The sequence below is a fragment of the Carcharodon carcharias genome, chromosome 1 (genome assembly GCF_017639515.1).
Source record: "Carcharodon carcharias isolate sCarCar2 chromosome 1, sCarCar2.pri, whole genome shotgun sequence".
Taxonomy (NCBI): Eukaryota; Metazoa; Chordata; class Chondrichthyes; order Lamniformes; family Lamnidae; genus Carcharodon; species Carcharodon carcharias.
The window spans coordinates 136,945,358-136,959,179 of record NC_054467.1 but is presented as its reverse complement, the minus strand read 5'-3'; positions in this window follow the sequence as shown (position 1 = coordinate 136,959,179).

Below are 13,822 nucleotides of genomic sequence, written 5' to 3'. Positions count from 1 at the left end.
CTTGCTTGCCAACCGTAAGGTTGGACGGGCAGCAAAAAACTTAACTTAATTGATAACTTAATGGCCTTAATAGGCCTTTTATTTGTCGGTGGGTGTGCTGCTGACCCCAGTGTGTACCCGCCGAGCGAAATATCGCGCGATTGTACATTGACACTGGGACTCTGGCCTGACATCAACGCATGTCATTTTATGCGGGTCAGGCGCATGCCCAAGGTGTTTCTGCACATATGTGCATGGTATCTTGGAAGCTGGCATGAGTAATTTATACTGAGGAGTCCACAGCTGCCTCAACTTTTCCAGACAGGTCTGTGGTTGCCTTCTGGGGTACAAAGGGAACTCTTTAAGGAGGTGGCTAATGACCCCTTTAGGTGGCTGCAAACGTGGCCCAAAAGGCAGTACAATAACAGTCATGTGCTGACCCGTAACACAATAGAGCAGGCTGTTAGCATCTTGAAGACGCGCTTTAGGTGCCTTGACTGTTCTGGAGGGCAGGTGGAGGAAAAGCCAGCGCAGATTTTAAAATTGACCCAGAACTTCTTCACCACTCTAAAAATTCCAGCTGAATCCCTGAACTATGCTGTTTGTGAACAGGGACTTTTAACTTCCAAGCCTGATAACATTGTTATCCATTAAAAATGGTTAAATACTATGAGTGATGAGCAATTATCCATAGATCACACTGGTACCTTGTGTCTCTTTATTTATCTGTTTAATTTTTCCCTTTTACATCTTTTCTCTTAAAGATGTAAAACTTGTTGGGCATGTGTCCACAGGTCATTTGCTGATATTTTGCAAAAGGTACCCATCCCTCTCTGTTACCCAAGGGACTAAGTTATATTGCAGGGAACATCAGAGCTGGATTGTTTGTGTCCTTTCCAATGACTATATCTGTAGGGTCCATGGACAGTAACTTGAACACTATCTAATGTTCCACTTCTTAACTCAGTGTTGTTGGCATCACTGAGCGTGCTCGATGCCAACCCAGCTGATGTTAGTTGATGCAGCACATACTATGGACCTGTAAACTTTGATCTTGCTGCTCTGTTTAATTCAGTGACTTATTGCCTTCATTAGCTGCGCTATTGTCGCAGCATAATGGGGATAATTTTAACCTAAAACACCAGTGAGCTGGGGTAGAATGCCAGTTATACACCTGCCTGATATTACCCTCTATTCATTTCAATGGAGGGTGAAATTGGACAGGGTATAAAACCAGGTCTGCACCCAGACTTATCAGTTTCCCGATGAGCTGATTAGTTAAAATTGGCCCCATTCTTCAGGGGCTGACATAATGGTGTGACAATTCCAGTAGACCCGTATTTGGTGGGAGGCCCCCAGCCTGTCTGCAATTTGGCCTCGTTTATAATACTTGGGGCAAGGCTTGCACAGGGCAGTTTCCATATTAAGAGGATGAATGTTAACCCGTTTGCCTCATTGGTAACGACCCAAAGGTAAGTCCCTGGAGAAGGAGTGGTGTGGCAATTGGCAAGAGTGATCCGGAGTATGGCGGAGTTGGTGGAACTCTCCTGTTCTTCTTGGCTGCGCAGCATAATTTTTACAATTTCAGAGAGAAACATGGCGCCAACACAAGCTCCACTTGTCGCTATCCAATTTCCCAGATAGTGCATAGGCATTTGACCCCTCATTTACATATGTAAGGGGCCTACTGCCTGATTCAGGTGGGCCCTGGAAAAATAACCGCAGCCAATGGTGGCATAGCAGTACTGTCACTGGACTAGTAATCCAGAGACCCAGAGTAATGCTCTGCGGACTGGGGTTGAAATCCCACCATGCCAGATTTAGGATTAATGTTTGATAATGACCATGAAACTATTGCCAATTGTCATAAAAACCCATCTGGTTCACTAATGTCCTTTAGGGAAGGAAATCTGTCGTCCTTAACTGGTCTGGCCTACACGTGACTCCAGACCCACAGCAATGTGGTTGACTCTTAAATGCCCTCTGAACAAGGGCAATTAGGGATTGGCAATAAATGCTGGTCCAGCCAACAACACCCACATCCCATGAACAATAAAACAAAATATAGAGGCGGAAACCTTGCACATGAAATGTTTGGTTGCCAAAATTGGTCCTTGTTGCATCGCATTTTGGGGGTGGGTGGTGCAAATAACTCTACTGCCTTGTGGATTCCTCAGGAGAGTTGAAGTCTAAGGGAGCAAACCTTGTCAAAAATTCTGGAGTGGAGCCCAAAGGCAGACTGATATCTAAATATGTCATCTTTATGGGAACTCCTGCAACCAAAGCTGGTTCCAAACATAATGCTTTGCAATACCTTTGAGCTAACCTGGGTGTTCCTGACTTTTGGGCAGGCTGGATTTCACTCTTTTTTGCCAAGGGCTGTGCCCTGGAGAGGACACTCCAATTTCACTACAGACCACTAACACCACACAGGGGCACAGCAGTTACTAGTATTAAGCCCAGCTCAACTGGTGTGGGGAACCAGTGCTATGGGCAGTCTCCGATGCTGGGATATACTGGTCAGCCACAGCCCACCTCAAGATGAGCAACCCCTGACTAATAAGGTGCTAACCTGCCATAGTCCGTCTGCTTCAATGGGTGTTTGGAACTTAGAGTCTCTGCTCAACAAGCAGACAGAATCAATTGCACCAGGCAAACAAACAAAAGGAAAGAAAGATGCCAAAATTTTGATTGCCAAGCTGGCACATCAGGACCACATGCATGGGACTGACACATGACTTGAAACTGGTTACTAACAGGGACAAGACCGCTGTGATCAACATGGAACTTGATAGGCTGAGCATTGACACAGCTTCACTACATGAGACCAGGCTCACTGAGCATGGATCACATAAAGAAAAATGTTACATGTTCATCTGGCAGGGGACGAGTTCACAGGAAGCACGTGAGCAAATCACTGCTCTCAATGGTTGGATCCCCCGCCGAACAAATGGTTTAGAATGTGTCTCTCCACTCATGTCTCAACCCAAACAGCGTTAGTTAACCTCATGAGTATCTATGCTCCAATGCTGTTCTCCGCTATAGAGACGTAAGACCAGTTCTATGAGGAGCTTGACACTGCTACCAGCAGAATCCCGAGGTCAGACCATCTTTACCTACTGGGGGATTTCAATGCAAGTGTGGGTATGGACCATGAGGCATGACCATTCTGCCTTGGATAGCATGACTGGGAATGATAAATGAGGTTGGACAGAGACTACTTGAGCTTTTCTGCTGCTAGGAGCTTTGTTTAACTAATGCCTTCTTTCAGAACAAACCATGCCACAAGGTGTCCTGGAGACATCCAAGATCAGGCCATCATCACCAGCTGGATCTGATCATCAATGGACATGACTCTCTGAGCAGCGTACTCAACACATGCAGCTACCATAGCACTGGCTGTGTTACAGATCCCTCCCTGGTGTGCACCTTTGAACCTTTGAAGTTTTTTATTCAAAGGAGATATGCCATTCTGATATCAATGTCAGCCATAATGCCTACCCAGATAAAAACCAATTGTTCCTTGACTTGATTGAACAGGCACTCTCCGCCATACCCACACAGAGTGCAGAAATGAAATGTAACATGCTTTGAGACACCATCTACAAATCCGCACCCTCAATACATGGGGAACAAGAGCGGAGAAATGCTGGCTGGTTTAAGGCTGACATCACTACAATGGAACCTGTAATTGAAGCTAAGCAGTCCACTCTCATTAATTACAGGCGAGATCTGAGTGAGAGAACTCTGAATGCACTAAGAGCCACTCAAAGTAAAGTCTAACAGACTGCTCAGTGGTGCACTGATGACTACTGGGTACAACTCTGCCAAAGTATCCAGATGTCCTTCAGCACAGGGATTAATAGGGGCATTTATGAAGGGATCAAAAAGTTCCATCAACAGGTCTGTCAGCAAAGAATTTGGCTCCACTTTAAACAAAGGCAGGGGAAGTCACACCCGACTATAAAAACAGCTAGAGACATGGGTGAAACACCACTTTGAATTGTACTCTAGGGAGAACACTGTCACTGAGGAAGGTCTAGACACCACAGAAAACCTGCCTGTCATGGCAGAGCTGGATAGAGAACACACAGTGGAGGGGCTTAGCAAAGCTATTGACTCACTTGCCTTGAGCAAAACTCTGGGTCCTGAATCTGTACTGCCCGAACTCATCAAGCATGATGCTCGTGCAGCACTTGCATGAACTAGTGCAGGGTCACCTCTGCTGGAGGGAGGGAACAATGCGCAGGGTATGCGTGGGGCAAAAACTGTGGCCCTGTACAAGAGCAAGGATGACCCCAGTGATTGCAACAACATCCAGGCATCTCCCTGTTGAGCAGCATGGGTAAAGTGTTTACCCATGTTACTCTTGTCCAGATCCTGGCTGAACATATCTATCCTGAATCCCAGTGTGGTTTCAGAATTGGAAGATCTATAACTAATATGATCTTCTCAGTCTAGAAGCTACAAGTGAATGCTGTGAACAAAGGAGACCAGTATATACGGCCTTCATCAATCTCACCAATGCATTTGGACATGTGAGCAGAGACACTCTATTTGAGCTGCTGCAGAAAATTGGCTGTCCTCCAAAGCTGCTCAATGTGGCCTTCTCTTTCTATGACAACATGATGGGTAAGGTCAGCTATGATGGGGCAACATTGGAGATTGTAAACTGCGTGAGTGGAGAGGCAATCGGGAGTGTGAAAACAATGTGGGAGGAGAGGCAGTCAGGAGATTGAAAACAGCGTGAGAGGAGGAGCAGTCGGGAGTGTGAAAACCATGCGAGAGGAGAGACAGTGTTACCTTCCGGGGTGAGAGGATGCGGACCTGTGTGGGAGCACCCTTCCTGAGCTGCTCGGTGGGTTTGATAAAAGTGTGAGAGTGACATCATAGGAAAGTTGTGAGCAGCTTCGCTAGGGACTGTTTCAACACCAGTAATTTGGAAAAATGTAAATTTCTAAACAAGCACAGGGAAATTAAGAATTTATAGACATAGGAGAGGGAGCTGATTTCTGAGTAAGGGTGAAGAATTTCTATTTTCTACTAATCTCCAGTTTATAGTTAATAGTACAAGAGTAAGTTTAAAGTAAGTTAAAGTAAGTAAAAGTAACTAAAGTCATCTAAAAGTTTAAGGTTAAGGGATGGCAGGACAGCTCAGCCAAGCAGATTGCCCATCCTGTGGCATGTGGGGAGTTGTGGACACTTCTCGTGACCCAGATAAGCCCATGTGAGGGATGTGTTACCGGCTGCACAAGTTGATCTCCGCATTTCAGAGCTTGAGCAGCGGCTGGAGTCACTGAGGTGCATCCATGAGGCAGAGAATTACGTGGATAGCACGTTCAAAGAGTTGGTCACACTAGGAACAAGCAGGCAGGCAGGGAATTGGTGATCGCCAGGCAGTCTAGGAGAAACAGGCAGGTTGTGCAGGGATCCCCAGAGGTCCCGCTCACTAACTGGTTTTCCATTCTGGATATCGGTGAGGGTGATGGATCCTTGGAGGAGTGTAGCAAGAGCCAAGCCCATGGCACCACGGGTGGCCCAGCTGTACAGGGGGGAGGAAGAATAGCGGAAGGGCAGCAGTAATAGGGGATTCTTTAGTTAGGGGGGCAGAAAGGCTTTTCTGTGGCTGTCAACGTGACTCCAGGGTGACTTGTTGCCTCCCTGGTGTCAAGGTCAAGGATGTCACAACAGCTGCAGGACATTCTTGTGGGGGAAGGCAAACAGCCAGAGGTCGTGGTCCACATTAGTACTAATGACAAAGGTAGGTAGGGGGATGTGGTCCTGCAATCAGAATTTAGAGAGCTAGGTAGAAAATTAGCAAGCAGGACCTCTAAAATAGTAATCTCCAAATTAATCCCAGTGCCATGTACAAGTGAGGACAGAAATAGGAAGATAAAACAGATGAATGCATGGCTGGAAAGATGGTGCAGGAGGGAGGGCTTTAGATTCCTGGGACACTGGGGCTGGCTTTGGGGGATATGGCACCTGTACAAGCCGGACGGGTTGCATCTGAACAAGAGACAGGACTGAGTTCCTTGCGGGTCATTTTCCTAGTGCTGTTGGGAGGGTTTAAACTAACTCAGCAGGGTGCACGGAGTGTTGGGAGAGGCAGTTGGGAGAGGCAGATAGCACTAAAATAAAGAATAGTAAGTTAATAGATGGAGCCGGAGTGAGGAAGCAAGCAATGAAGTGTAAATCAGTGTTAGACTGCATGTATGTGAATGCATGGAGTACAGTTAATAAAATTGGGGAGTTACAGGCACAGGTTGCCTTGTGGAATTATGAGGTTGTGGCGATAATGGAGACCTGGCTTAAGGAAGGGCAGACCCGGGTGTTAAATATTCCTGGTTACAAGATATTCAGAAAATATAGGTATGCGAAAAAAGGAGGTGGGGTGGGGTTTTTGGTTAAGGGCAGTATTGCAATACTGGAGAAAGAGGATGTGTCAGAGGATTCAAGGACAAAATCAATTTGGGTAGAACTAAGGAATAAGATGGGTGCAATTACAATGTTCTGTGTAATATATAGACCACCAGCTAGTGGGAAGGATGTAGAGGAACAAATCTACAAGGAAATTATGTAGCAGTGTAAACATCGTAGGGCAACATTTTTAGCTCGGTGGGCGGGCTCGCTCCCGACCTTCTCGAGTGTAAAATGACACGCGTTGGTGTCAGGCGAGTGCCTGACGTCAACCTGTAATCACACGATATTTTGTTAAGCAGATGCGTGCTGGTGTTGGCAGTGTGCCCTCCGACAATTAAAAGGCCTGTTAAGGCCATTACCAAGGTTATTAAATTAAAGTTTTCACTGACCGTCCAACCTTACGGTTGGCAGGCAGGCAAAAAGGCCAAGCGGCCTTTGCACTTTTTAAGAAACCTCATCCAAGGGCAGGAAAATCGTGTATAATTATGTAGTAATTATGGGTTTATTTAGTGTGTAATGTACCTTTAAGAATGATACTTTTTAGGAAAGATCACATGAGAGTACCATAAGAGAGTACCTGTGCCAAAGAACGCCTCAGAGCTCAAATCATTCCTAGGAATGATCAAATATTATAGCCAGTTCTTACCCAATTTCTCTACAGTGCCGGCCCCCCTACATTTTCTACTCAAAAAGAACCAACATTGGTCTTGGGAGGTGTCATGAAGAGATATTAATGCCTATAGTGTTATTAGAAATTATTCTTAAAATGGAATTGTAGTGGGGTCTGTGTCTATGTATTTGACTGTGCATGTCTTAATTGAATTAAAGCTATCTAGTCTGGGTGCTTTGTTGTATAGAAAGAAGTGGGTTTGAAATGGTAATTAGCTAAACACATGGAAGTTTAGAAATGTAGGTGTCAAGGGGGAAATTTGCATTTTTAAATAAACCATTCAAAAGAATGTGAAAATTTTCACCTAGCTAGAAGACACCAAGTATTGTGTTTATTTTTTTCAGCTTACTAATAAAATTGGTGGAGAAGGAAGATATTATTATTAACAGAGGTAAAATTAAAATACCTAGCAATACAATGGAAAATTTACATTCAAAGGAAAAGCTAGGAATAAACAAAAAGGAGTTTGTGTGTGTAAGTCAGAGGCATTGAAGGTCTAACCAGCCTGTAAACCTACAACTGTGTCTGCAAATGAACCAACTTGCAAGGAACCTTAATTTGAATTCATAAGGTCAAATGTCTTTGCCTGCTGTCTGTTTAAAGTCTATAAGTTACTGTTGCCTGGGTGGGGATTTACCTGGAGTGATTAATTTGGGGTTTTGTTTAAAAGTTATTATGGTAGCAATTTTTAGATATATGTATGTGTTTAATTTATTGTAAATTAATAAATGTTTAATTTAGTCTTATATAAAAAACCTCTTGAGGCCCCGTGGTCTTATTCATGAAATCAGAGCTGCATCTCAAACATACCAATTGAAAATGAAGGTTATGACAGTTATTTCAAGCTTCCCTCTGAGATTTAAACAAGCCAACCTTACCAACAACTGTGTCATAACAGAGCTGCCCCAGAATGAAGCTTTCTTAAAGGTGAAATCATTGTTGCACTCTATTAGTGCATTATGATCAGACTCAAGAATTGGTGCCAACATGTGATACATCTCCCTACGGAGTGGGAGCAGTGCTCTCTCATCGGATGGACGATGGGATGGAATGGCCAATAGGTTATATATCGAGGACGCTCACCACAGTGGACAAAGGATACTCATAGATAGAAGAAGAAGGCCTGTCCATCATTTTTGGTGTCAAGAAATTTCACCAATACATACAGGACTGCCATTTTACAATTGTTTCAGGCCACAAACCACTGTTAGGTTTGTTTGGTGAGGAAAAGGCTATACCACCCATAGCCTCAGCAAGAATACAATGATGGGCCTTAATTATGGCAGCATATGGATACATTTTTGTACCTAGGCCTGGCAATCAAATCACAAACGCTGATGCCCTTAGTCATTTGCCTTCACTAGAAAATGATGAGCACGTCCTGGTTCCACAGGGACTTGTTGTACTGTTAAATCTCTTAGGGCAGGATTTTGCCTTGGTGGGGATGCTTGGCAAGGGCAGGTGGGAGCAGTCGGGAAACAGACCACCACCCGCGATCAGCGCACTGTGATTTTACGCGGGTGGGCCAATTAAGGCTCGCCCTGCATGGATCACGAGCAGCAGCACTGAGTGCTGCCTGTGCAGGTGGGGGAAAGAGGGCAAGCCGAGCCTAGTGTGCAGTTTGCGCATTCGTGAAAAAGAACCTTCAATCTCCCTGAGGCACAGAGCTGCATCAGGGAGATTGAAGCGCTGTGTAATAAAAAATGAAGAGAATAAAAAGTTAATAAAACATGTCTCCTCATGTGACTCTGTCACATGTGCTAGGGCATGTTTTTAATTCAAAAATAAAGTTTTTATTTAATGTTTATTTGCTTTAGGAAACCTCATCCCGCTCGTGGATGAGATTTCCTAAAAAACATAAAGGCTGCTCAGCCTTTATGCCTGCCCACCAACCACAAGGTTGGACGGGCAGAGTAAATTTGAATTTAATTATATTGTTAATGGCCTTAATAGGCTTTTAATTATCAGGAAAGGGAAAGGAGCCACTTTAAGTTGAACAATAAAGTGCCCACCCTGGAATTTCCTGAATGAAGATCATAGCGTGCAGCTATCTATGGTGGCCAAGGATAGATAGAGAGTATGATAAAGCATTGTGGGCAATGTCAGCAACTACAAATGTTGCCAGTGACAGCTCCGTTATACCCATGGGAGCGGCCAGGTAGATCCTGGGTGTGGTTACACATTGACCACGTTGGACCTTTCCTGGGAACAATTTTCTGCTCATTGTTGATGCCGATTCAAAATGGTTGGGCATATATGAGGTGACGTCACCAACATCGGTCACTACAATTGAGAAATTACGTCAAAGTTTTGTCATTCATGGACTACCAGAAATAGTTGTTTCTACTAATGGCATGGCATTTACGAGTGCTGAGTTTCAAATGTTTATCAACCTCAATGGTATCACTCATGTGAAAACTGCACCATATCACCCTTTCTCAAATGGACTGGCCAAAAGGACGGTTCAAATGTTCAAGACAGGCATGAAAAAGCTAATTGGCAATTCTTTGGCAATCAAGCTAGCACACTTTCTTTTTCATTATAGGACTAACCCTCACACAACAACAGGTGTCACACCTGGCAGAGTTATTGATGAAACGCCGTCTCAGGATGAGATTGAGCTTAATAATTCTGAATTTAGAGAGGAAGGTGGAAAGAAGTCAGGGAAGCCAGAAAACCAGACATGACTGCCATAGTTGCGAGAGGAAATTTACTGTGGGAGAGCTGGTATACATGCAAAACTTCAGGGAAGGACCAAGTGTTTATCGGGTGAAATAAGTGCAGTGACTGGACCTCTATCTTACCATGTAGAGGTGAAGGCCAGATCATCCATAAACATGTAGACCATTTAAGGAAGAGAAAGATAAATCATCAAAATATAGTGCCACCAGTGACCATGACCAGGTCTGCGTTTTCTGTTGAAAATACTCAACCCAGGACTGACATGTCTGAAGTTCCTCTAAGAATTGAGGGTACAGAACTGCAAGTGCCCACTGAAGCACCTGATGTTCAGCCAACTCTGGAAAAGGAGGTTCCTGACAAAGAATCTGAAGTGATAGAGCTGCAACTTTCCACATGTACCAGGAAACCACCTGAAAGATTGAGCTTGTAAATTCCTTACCCAGTGTGAATATTATGTTGTCTTGAAAAATATGTATTTGTAAATATGATATGTTTATATATGAAATGATAGCCAAGTTAATGGGGGAGGAATGTATTAATTATGGGTTTATTTAGTGTGTAATATATCTTTAAGAATAATACTTGTTAGGAAAGATCACATGATCTGTAGTAACCAATAGGAGAGTAGCGTGGGCTACCTCAGCAGACAGTGTAGAGATAGAGTCGGAGTTGAAAGCACACGTGTAGTTGCTGTTGAGTATATTGTAAATAAACTTTACGTTTCCAATTAAGAAGTATCTGCAGTTCAACCTGATTACTAATAGTACAACTTGGCCACACTACAACACCAAATAACTTGCTGGAGTTTTTTGAAGATGTAACAGATTCTTGGTGAAGGCAAGGCCATTGATGTGGTGTATATGGACTTCCAAAAGGCACTCAATACAGTGCCACAGAACAGACCTGTGAGGTAAGTTATAGGTCATGGAATAAAAGGGCCAGTAGTAACATGGATACAAAATTGGCTGAGGGATAGGAAAGAGAAAGTAATGGTTAATGGGTATTTTTTGGGCTGGAAGAAGGTTTGTAGTGGAGTTCCCCAGAGGTCAGTTTTGGGACACTTGCTTTTCTAGATCTAGATCTTAGTTTGCAGAGGACAATTTCAAAGTTTGCGGATGACACAAAACTTGGGAGAATTGTGGACTGAGGAGGACAGTGTAGAACTTCAAAAGGACATTGACACATTGGTGGAGTGGGCAGATAGGTGGCAGATTAAGTTCATTGCAGAGAAGTGTGAGGTGATACACTTTTGGTGCAAAGAACATGGAGAGACAGTATAAAATAAAGGATTCATTTCTAAAGGGTGTGCAGGAGCAGAGAGACCTGGGTGTATATGTACATAAGTCATTAAAAGTGGCAGGGCAGGTAGAGAGCTGTTTCTAAAGCATACAGTAGGCTAGGCCTCATTAATAGAGGCATAGAGTACAAGAGCAAGGAGGTTATGATGAATTTATATAGGACACAGGTTAAACTTCAGTTGGAGTATTGTGTACAGTTCTGGGCCCCACATTATAGGAAGGATATGAACGCATTGGAGAGAGTGCAGAAGAGGTTTACGAGAATGGTTCCAGGGATGAGACATTTCAATTATGAGGAAAGATTGGAGAAGCTGCGACTGTTTTCCTTGGAGAGGAGGAGGCTAAGAGGAGAGTTGATAGAAGTTTTCAAAATAATGAGAGGTCTGGACAGAGTAGATAGGGAGAAACTGTTCCCGCTCGTAAACGGATCGAGAACCAGAGGTGTTTTGCAAAAGAAGCAAATGCGAGGTGAGAAAAAACTTTTTTCACACAGCAAGTAGTTAGGGTTTGGAATGCACTGCCTGGAAGTGTGGTGGAGGCAGGTTCAATGGAAACATTCAAGAGGGCATCGGATGATTATTTAAATAGAAACAATGTGCGGGGTTACAGGGAAAAGGCAGGAGATTGGCATTAAGTTATAATGCTCAGAGAGCAGGTGCAGACATGATGGGCTGAATGGCCTCCTTCTACACCCTAACAATTCTGTGAAACCTTTGAAATCTGCAGTGGGGTCAAACATGGTGGTGGTCTGACACCAACACACTTTGGCATATTCTTCTCTTTGCTGCTGTAATATGCCTTTAGGTCATCAACAGAGAGTGTCTACTTACATACCAGAACTGACCGAGAAGCTGTTTAGCCCTTGTTCACCTGAGATCCAAGACAAGGATGTGCCAAGTCCTCATCAGATAGTTGCTCCACGCTGATGTTGCTGCATTAACATTCCATACCGAGAAGCACCTGCAGTGGCAAATGAACAGACTCTGCCCCTCGAGTAAAGAGTTTGGTTAGACCATCATCAGCAGGAAGACAAAGATCATGGTCCAAGATGTTGCCATACTGCGATCTCTCAGCAATGACAATATAGCGCTGGAGGTTGTTGATAGCTTCACATATCTGGGCTCCACAATTACCTGCAATCTGTCACTTGATGCTGAAATCAATGCACATATCACAAATACTGCAGCTGCTTTATCCAAGCAAGAGTTTAGAACAACAGCAACCTGACTGAGGACACCAGGCTGTGAGTTTACCAAGCCCGCATCCTCAGTGCTCTCCTCTACAGTGGTGAGACCTGGACAAGATATGCTAGACAGGAGAAAAGTTTCCATCTTTGCTGACTCCGACATATCCTCGGCATCTCCTGGTCACCAACTCAGGGTTCCTGGAGCATGCTAATTCCATCAACATACACCCATTGCCAACAATGTCTGCGATGGCTCGGCCATGTTCATTGGATGGATGATGACTCATGTGAAAATGTCACACGAGATGGGACATGTTAATGAAATACACAAAAACTTTACTACACATTTTTAATTCTGATATCAAACCTCATCCCGCCACTGGATGAGGTTTGTAAAAAAATCACTTACCTGCCTGCGCGTTGGACCCGTGCACCAACCCGAAGTTCGCACGGGCCCCTCAAAATCCTGGTTGATTGGTGAGTTAATAGCCTTAACGAGTCTTTTAATTAATGGCGGGCGCGTGTCCCGCTGCATAGTGCACCCGCCGACCAAACTATCGCGATGCCACGCGCTGACGTCAGGACGCTCGCGGGACCTCAGCGCGCGACATTTTCAGTGCTGGTGTGCAGGCTCCACCACCTGCATGCCAGCCAGAAGATTCAGCCCTATGGGTTATTGTTGCCTTGGGCAATATTACCTGGGAGTGATTAATTTGGGGATTTGTTTAATAGTTATTATGGTAGTAAATTGTAGACAGTGTATGTGTTTAATCTCTTGTTAAATTAATAAATGTTTATTTTAATTTATATAAAAACCTTTGGAGGCTTGGTGGTTTCATTTCTAATTCAAAACTGCTTCTCATTCACCAATTGAAAATATAGATTATGACAATTGTTTAAAGTTTCTCTCTTGGATTTTAAATAACTCAGCCTTTACCAACTGCTGTGTCATAACAGTTCTCAATTTTTGTTGGTTTGTTTCTTTTTGTTGGCTTTCTGACTTTGAAGACGTGTCCAAACGGTTTGTAACTAATCTCCATTCTCTGGGCTAACTCTGGACACCTTTTTGTTAACAAATCCAGGAATGCACTATAACTGCTAACCACTCAGCACAGTCCGACCACATATCATGCTCCAGGTGAGCCCAATTCATCATTGTAAATGCTCTCTCAACATTACACCTTAACTGCTTGGGCCACTCTCAATAGGCTTCACCTAACATATGGATAAACAGAGTAACTTGATTCAAATACATATTGCTGGTTCATGTACATCCTAAATTACTAAAAATACATGACTTTATCACATTGGCTTTATTAATACTGGACTAATAGCAATGTATATTTTCCCATATATTGCTGCATCGAGATGGGGGCAGCTTACCTTGAAGAGATTGTTGTAGCTGACAATCTCTTCATATTGTACAATGTATCTTTTACTGCAGTAGGTATCCTTAAAGGAAATGTTTAATCTGCACATGTGCAATTAAATGAAAATCAGGAGAAATAAATAAAATTCAACAGAATCAATATTGCCAAATTCAAAATGACCCTTGTTGAGTATTTCACCTGCACCAGTAGTTTC